Source organism: Dreissena polymorpha, chromosome 13 (assembly GCF_020536995.1).
Source record: "Dreissena polymorpha isolate Duluth1 chromosome 13, UMN_Dpol_1.0, whole genome shotgun sequence".
Classification (NCBI taxonomy): domain Eukaryota; kingdom Metazoa; phylum Mollusca; class Bivalvia; order Myida; family Dreissenidae; genus Dreissena; species Dreissena polymorpha.
The window spans coordinates 5,249,867-5,257,432 of NC_068367.1; the positions used below are offsets into that span (position 1 = coordinate 5,249,867).

Consider the following 7,566-nt stretch of genomic DNA (forward strand, 5'->3'; position numbering starts at 1 on the left):
GTCTTTGACAGTGTTGACGTTCAGTTGTTCGTGGTGACGACCGCATGTATTTATACATCTCTTACACTTCTCAAGATCTCTTTTCGGCTTTGGAAACGATATAAATTAAATGTCACCAACTAATCTTTCAGGATATCGATTGTCCGAGTTACATAATCCCCATTGACACCGTTTAACCATTTTTAATCGTTTTTTAAAAGAGCAAAACAAAAGAAACTCGTTGGAATAAAAGTGAACCTAAACATGTAGCTTGTCTAGAAAATGGCGGACAGGTCGTTGCTAACGAGTGCGCCCGATTAATCGATCGTTGATTGGTGGATCAATTCTAGTGGGCGGAGCGATGATAGATAAGGCGTCATGTCAATTCGTTGATGAGATAAACACTGGTAGCTTGTATATCATGTTATCTATGAACTGTTGTTTTCTTGGTTTGATCGGTTCAAGTCCATTCTTTTGTCTTAATTTTCTTTGTTTGAAAGTCTGCGAAGAATGTGTTGCTGATTGCTGTACCAGAATGAACTGATCTCGATATGTTCGCTAACTGAGCGGAGTACCGCGACTATTGTACTTTCAAAATAAAGTGTCTCAATCAAAGCGCTGAAGGAACTGTAGGTGTTCGCTGTTGTAAAAGTTCAGACGCAACTCATTTAAAAAAATTATGTTATAGCTTTTTATATTGCAAGTTTTAAATGAACACAACCCATTCAAATTTATTAAAAGTGTGTTTTAAAGCACAGGTCCAGATGTGTTTTCTTAAATCATTAATAAAAAATACAATTTAAGCTTCATTTTGGGAAAACAGGGCTTAATGCATATGCATACATTGTCATCCTAGTACCAGAGACTCTCTTTAAACGAAAAATATTATAAAATCAGAAATGTCGTCCTTGATTAGCTTGTGCGCATTGCACAGGCTAATCAGTATGCACAGGCTAATTGTATTTGACATGCATTAAGCCCAGTTTTCCCTGAAAGCAGCCAATATGTACAGATTCAATGATACACACTTCACTGGTCAATCTCGTCTTACAAGCTGTTAAACTCTATTAGTAATATAAACCCTCTGCAGTGTACCAGAGCCATTCAACAGAAAATGTCCTTTTTTTTAAAGAAAAAATCCAAGTTTTAGAAATGATACATTTATTTGTGTAATTTAATACGTGTACTCTTTATCTGTGGTATAATAACAACTGCAACGATAACATTTCAATATTTATTGCTGACAATCAAATAAATTCACATAAATGTTTACATTTTTTCACTACCGTAACATTAATTAAAATTCGTATTTATTTGCAATAATAATTTTTTTCATATTGATGTTTGATTCAGTTGAATAAACGTCTTAAGTAGTTTTTATCTTTACCTTATATTCAACCAGATTATTATTAAAAATGGAAATTCTTACCATTTAATGACAGCAATGTAAAATTGGTGAAAAAGTCTGTCTTTATAATTTTCTTAAAAATTCCATATATTTCAAAGCACATGTCATACTTTGGCTTATACTTACATATGACTTTGTTTATTGAAGTCAATTACTTTTCGAGGTGTTGTATGCATCATTTGTCACTATTAAGGGAAAATGATGCTCTTACGGTAGTGAAGTTAATGTTACGGTAGTGACCGGTTGTTACGGTAGTGAACATGCATGAAGCATGCCTTTAAAGGAGTTAAAATACGTTAATGAAGCCCAATCGAATATTATCCAAGAACTCCACTGCAAAGATGTATGAAAATCTAATTAATAGACGCTAGCTTCTATCTTTTTATTGATAAAACAGATCTTATTCTATGACATTGAATTTAATAAACTCATCCAATAAAACGATAAAATGCTCGGTAGAGCCTCTTAATTTATCATTGTATCCAACTCGTTTAATAAATTCAATATCAAAAGACAATCATGTAATATCTTCTATGTCCGATATTATATTGTCGGTCAATAGTTTTACATCATAAATGTTTACTATGTTTGTTTAAAACAATTTAAAATAAAATGTGCATTCTGTATTCCGCTATTTTAAGTCTCAAACAAAAGAACAAACAACTATTTTTAACAAACAAATAAGAACTTATAAATGTATTTTATAATCATGAACAAATGTTTTAGAACATTAAATTCGTTTTAAATAAGTTTTATACTAAATTTATTGAACTCGTTTAATAAAATAATATTTTGCTAGCCAGAGGCTCGCATAATATGATTTTATTAAACTCACTCAATTAATTGTCTATGAAACTTGCACTCATTCAATATCCTCTATATGTTTTACAAGTCCAGAGCACACTCATTTAATATCCTTTATATGTTTTACAAGTTCAGAGCGTCTTTTATTTGTTCTCATTTGGCTGGCTCAATTTGTTGATGCAGACTTCCAATATTGGATGGTGGTGGAATTTGGGTTATATACTGGTCACTTGGGTACCACAACACATCCTGCATCCGCGGCCAGAAGAATCGGTTGGGACCAATGCAGTGCATAACGCTGACTTCTACCTACAAAATACAAGACACTTTATGTAATGTAGGATATACAACAACAAATAACATAAGCTAGCAGTTGATTAACATTATGTCGAACAGACAGTGTAGTAAAAACCTGCAAAATCTCGCATATACATCTTAAACAACCTTTATTTATACGACGTGAGTGTGGTATTTAAAAAAATATTGGATGATACAATGGAGCATCCTGTTAGAAGCACGCAAACAAATGTTTACAAAGTACCTATGCAGACATCATGGGCAACATACCCCGGTATTAAGCACATTAAAACATCAAGGCTAAACATTAAACTTACCTCATTATCATCAACGTCCTGAACTATTCCAGGGTATGGTTTTCCATCATAAGCCTCATTATCATCAACGTCCTGAACTATTCCAGGGTATGGTTTTCCATCATAAGCCTCATTATCATCAACGTCCTGAACTATTCCAGGGAATGGTTTTCCATCATAAGTTACAACACAGTACGTGCCCTTCAGTGTCTCGTCGAAATGTTCAAATCCTGTAAGAAAACCAGCATAAATCCATGTTACTATTTGGGAGCGATTCTAATGTAGGATTTATGAATTATGAAAAAGACGCATATTAAATAATAAAGATAAATCTCGTGCAAGTACGCGTTACGCGTTTGAAATCACAACCTCTTTATTATCTTTTAAGATTTTGAAACAACCCTGATCAAATTTGAGGTTAACATTGAAAAGATAACATACTGTGTATAGATCCTCGCGAGTCCTAAACCTCTCCGCTGTCTGCCGATGCAACTGTATCAGATGGATCACCTGTCGCCCTCTGTTCATTGATAGGAAACATGTGATGTTTTGGAGTAAAACAGTCACAATCACCGGAAAAACTACAGAAACAGCTGACATCTCTAAACTTGAACTGACCTGGCTCTCTATTAAATATCTGTAAATGTATGTTGCATAAATCAGAATATGTCTGTACAATGAGATTCCTGCTCATAAAGGCTACTTAGTGGTAAAAATTAAACAGCATTAAACTACACAGGCATCCGCTATAAAAGCTGTATTGCTTTTACAACTGAAATATGGTCGATATCCTTCTGATAATAATTTCAACAAATTGAGTTATATTATAAATTATTTTTCATTAACAACATCATCATGAACGTAATTTATTTTATCATTGTTGTAAACATTCATTATCACAAAAATAATTAATATTAATGATTTATTTATTTATTAACATCACTATTAATTACAATTATAATATATAATAATCATCATTATAAGCATTATTATTATTAGTAGTATTAGTATCATTATTATTATTATTATTATTATTATTATTATTATTATTATTATTATTATTATTATTATTATCATTATTATTATTATTATCATTATTACTATTTGTAAACTGTAAACTATGTATAAATATTTACCTGGTGAATTTTCATGGTGCCATTTACCGCCTGTAAATCTTTAGGTGCAGTTTTTTTTGTTCCTCAAACTGGCCATCCGTTATAAGAAACAGGTGCGGAGCAATGCTCTTCTTAGTAAGTGTGTCATACATAGATACTGCGTTTACAATGTCCTCGCCATGCAGCACGACCCCATCAGCAGCTCTTTTGATTACTGCCCCAATCTCATCAGGGGCACCTTTTCCGTGGCCAGCTTCCATGAACGACCAGTTAACGCATTTGAAGCCTTCCTCAAATGGAAGTGTGCTGAGCAGATAAAAGTTATCCTTGCACATGTACTGGGTGGTTTGGCCGTCACTTACAAAGTACAAGTTCTGGATTTCAGGATATTTGTCTTTTGCAAATTTCAAAACGGGCTTAAGGTGTGCTCATATCCCGACAGGTCCGTGCTTAAGGTTATCCGACAAAGAACAAAAGCTTTGGATTGCATTTTCTGTGTAAAGGACCCCGGTGTGAAGGGAAACCTGACGCTGTGATGCCCCGAAGTAAATGCTTTGGATTTCTTCATTGTATTTACATGAATAGTTTTCAGAAAAATCGATGTGACAAATGAGATCTCTTTTGGTTAGTTTCATTTTCAGTTTCCTGATAGATTCGTACTGATTTTGACTGTTAAACAGGTGCTCGGAACATTTGTCCATCTCTTGTTGAAAATCATTAACGAGGTTACCAATTTTTCCTTTCTCTTTTTCCTTAACAGTCATTGTAACCATTTTGGTTTCTTTATCAACGTCACTTTTCCTTGGGAAACGTTTCGTCTGCCATGTGTACCACTCCGTCATCTTACCTTCCTCAAACTCTTGCAAAGGCACTTTCTTGTCTTTGCAGACACAACAGTCTCTATGCATGCAATCTTTTTGTCTTGAGCTGCATCAATGGTATTTGCAATCTCATTTAGGTCAGACGTTGTTAATACTGACAACTGTTTTAGCTTTTCGGCTTTGAATTTCACATTCTCGTGACGTTTGCATTGGCAAGTTTCTCTGTCTGCGGGTTTTGGGTGTCTTATAAAAAAGGGCTTGAGACGACAGAAAAGGGCATACGACATGTTGCTAGTTGTCTCTATCAAATATTTGACATGTAATGACTTTAATGAGTCGTTTAGAAGACGCACTTGCTGTTTGTTCTTTTTTAATGTTTTAGTTGAGCGTTTTCCTGCTTTTACTCTACTATTATAATCACGGGACAGAAACTCTTCAACTGATTTCTTCAATTTACTTATAACTGTCTCTCTTTTTCGGATGAATGCTCCTCTGATTCTAGCTCTATCTAAGCGTTTCATGTTTGTTCCTCGTCCATGTGAAGCCATACTTTTCACACGATACTTCTTTAATAAAGATTTCATAAATGTCAAGCCGTCGTTTTGTTTTGTTTTCCCTTGCCGATTTGTATTTTTCTTGTAAGCCGTGAATAAGAACATTGTGAAACAAAAATTGTGAAACAAAAGAGTTTTTCTTGTTTTGCTGTGCACTTTCTGTCTCCTTAAAAGAAGATTTGTTTTTGTACGAGGCGAGTTTTTGTCCATCATATTTATTTCATCACGTTGAAGTCGTTTTTTCATATCTCTCAGCCTTTCTTGTTTTTGTTTGCAATTTTACTTTCAGTTTTTCAACGTGGCGGTATACTGCTGATCTTTCTTTTCGAACACGCTTTGCGACCTACAGCCTTTCTGGACCTGCGCCTCGCTTCAATTTTAAACGGCGGAGATGTTGTCGGTGTTGCCGGTGGTATCAGAGATTCTGTCAAATTTTGCCTTTGTTTCTGGCGTTTTTTTTCTCTCTCGCCATGCTTTACGCGTGCTTCGTTTTCCTCGACTGGTCATTTCGCTAACAAGCTTAATGTTGCCCTCTGCTTTTCTTAGTTCGTATCTTTCATGTTCTTTCTTAAGGTAATTTGTATATAATTCTGGGTTGTTTTAATTTTTCTCCATATTTTCTTGCCCTTTCGGCGGCTCTAAAAGGCATCTTTGTACGTGATTTGAATGGTTTTATTTTCAGCTTTTATCTGAAAGTTATTGATTTATAATAATAGAAAATTATGTTTAGTGTTTGTTCTTATTCATGTATTCTCAATTACGAAACAATTTAATAAAGTTTTAGGCAATTGCAGAATTATATCATTTGTCCGATCTAAAAGCGAACACCTACACCTTTGTGGCTTCCCTAGTAACTCGTATCTATACTATAGTGATCGGTTGGTCTATAATATATTGTGAATTAACAAGTTAAAATGGCTTTTATTTATATTTTCATAAATTAATGTCATATCTCTTGCTTGATGTATATGTTTTATTTTGATTTGTCATGAAAAAAAAATTATTCACTACCGTTACATAATGTTCATTACCGCAACATAAATACGTGTGACGGTTGTGAATAGTGACGGTAGTGAAAATTGTTGCTAAACAACCCCCTACATATCATACATACATACATATCCGGTTAGGGCCGCAAGCTGGATCAGCTTCTAATAGCCCCCTAATGTTCGTTTACCCAGGTAGTCTCCGGTATAACTGAGTACATTTTATCTCCCATGTATTTATCCAATCTGTTTTTAAAGGTATTAATGGATGGCGCTGTAACAACGAATTCCGGTAGATTATTCCACGGATCTATCACTCTCTGAGAGAAGAAGTATTTTCTGGTGTCCTTTCTACAAGATTTCTTCTTGAGTTTTAAACAGTGACCCATTGTCGTAGTATTGTTCATTTAAAAAAATCTGTCAAATTCAATGCCTTCTTTTTTATTCAAGAGTTTAAAAACTTCGATCATGTCTCCACGGAAACGACGATATGACAAAGATGGTATTTTCAATATTTTAAGTCTTTCAATGTATGGTAAGTGTCTAACATAGTATACTAATTTAGTCGCACGTTTTTGTACTCGTTCTACAATTTCTATATCTTTCTTGAATCGTGGGTACCAAATTATATTACCATATTCCAAGTGAGGTCTGATTAACGACTTGTATAATTTCCTTAGTTGTTTTGTAGTAATGTGAAGAAATGTCCTTCTAATTAGTCCTATCTTGCTGTTCGCTTCATTTATACACTGGTTCATATGTTCTCCAAATTTTAAATCAGGGCTGAATATAATCCCTAAATCCCTTTCTTGTATTTTACTTGAAATTTCCTTTCTTTCAGATCCTTGTCCAAGCAGGTATGTCTTGTTTGGGTTATTTTTTCCAAAATGCATCACTCCACATTTTTCAGTGTTAAATTTCAAAAGCCAAGTGTCACTCCATTTACATAATTTGTCATTGTCTCTTTGAATTTGGTCCGTATCTTGTTGTAATTTTGCAAGGTTGAATAGTTTTGTATCGTCTGCGAAAAGTCTAATGGTACTTTCAATTAAGTCCTCAATGTCATTTATGTAAACCAGGAAAAGCGTGGGCCCTAAAACACTTCCTTGTGGTATGCCACTGGTAATATTGCACAATTCAGATTCACTTTTATTTACAATAACTTGTTGTTTCCTGTTTGTAAGAAAAGTTTTTACCCAGTTCAAAATGTTGCCATTTATACCATAAGACTCTAATTGCTTCATCAATCCGGTGTGCGGTACTGTATCAAATTCCTTGCTAAAATCGTAATAAATACAATCAAAGC

The 7,566-nt window shown here is 34.1% G+C and overlaps 1 long non-coding RNA gene across 1 annotated transcript; it reads right to left on the bottom strand.

The window, feature by feature from the left end:
* Positions 1-1,292: 1,292 nt before the first annotated feature.
* On the bottom strand, positions 1,293-4,714 carry LOC127855435 (uncharacterized). The gene is made up of 4 exons (XR_008037527.1): positions 3,921-4,714; positions 3,226-3,421; positions 2,806-3,014; positions 1,293-2,500 (listed from the first exon to the last, which is right to left on the bottom strand). It is a non-coding gene; the product is annotated as an uncharacterized LOC127855435 (long non-coding RNA).
* Between the last annotated feature and the right edge of the window lie 2,852 nt (positions 4,715-7,566).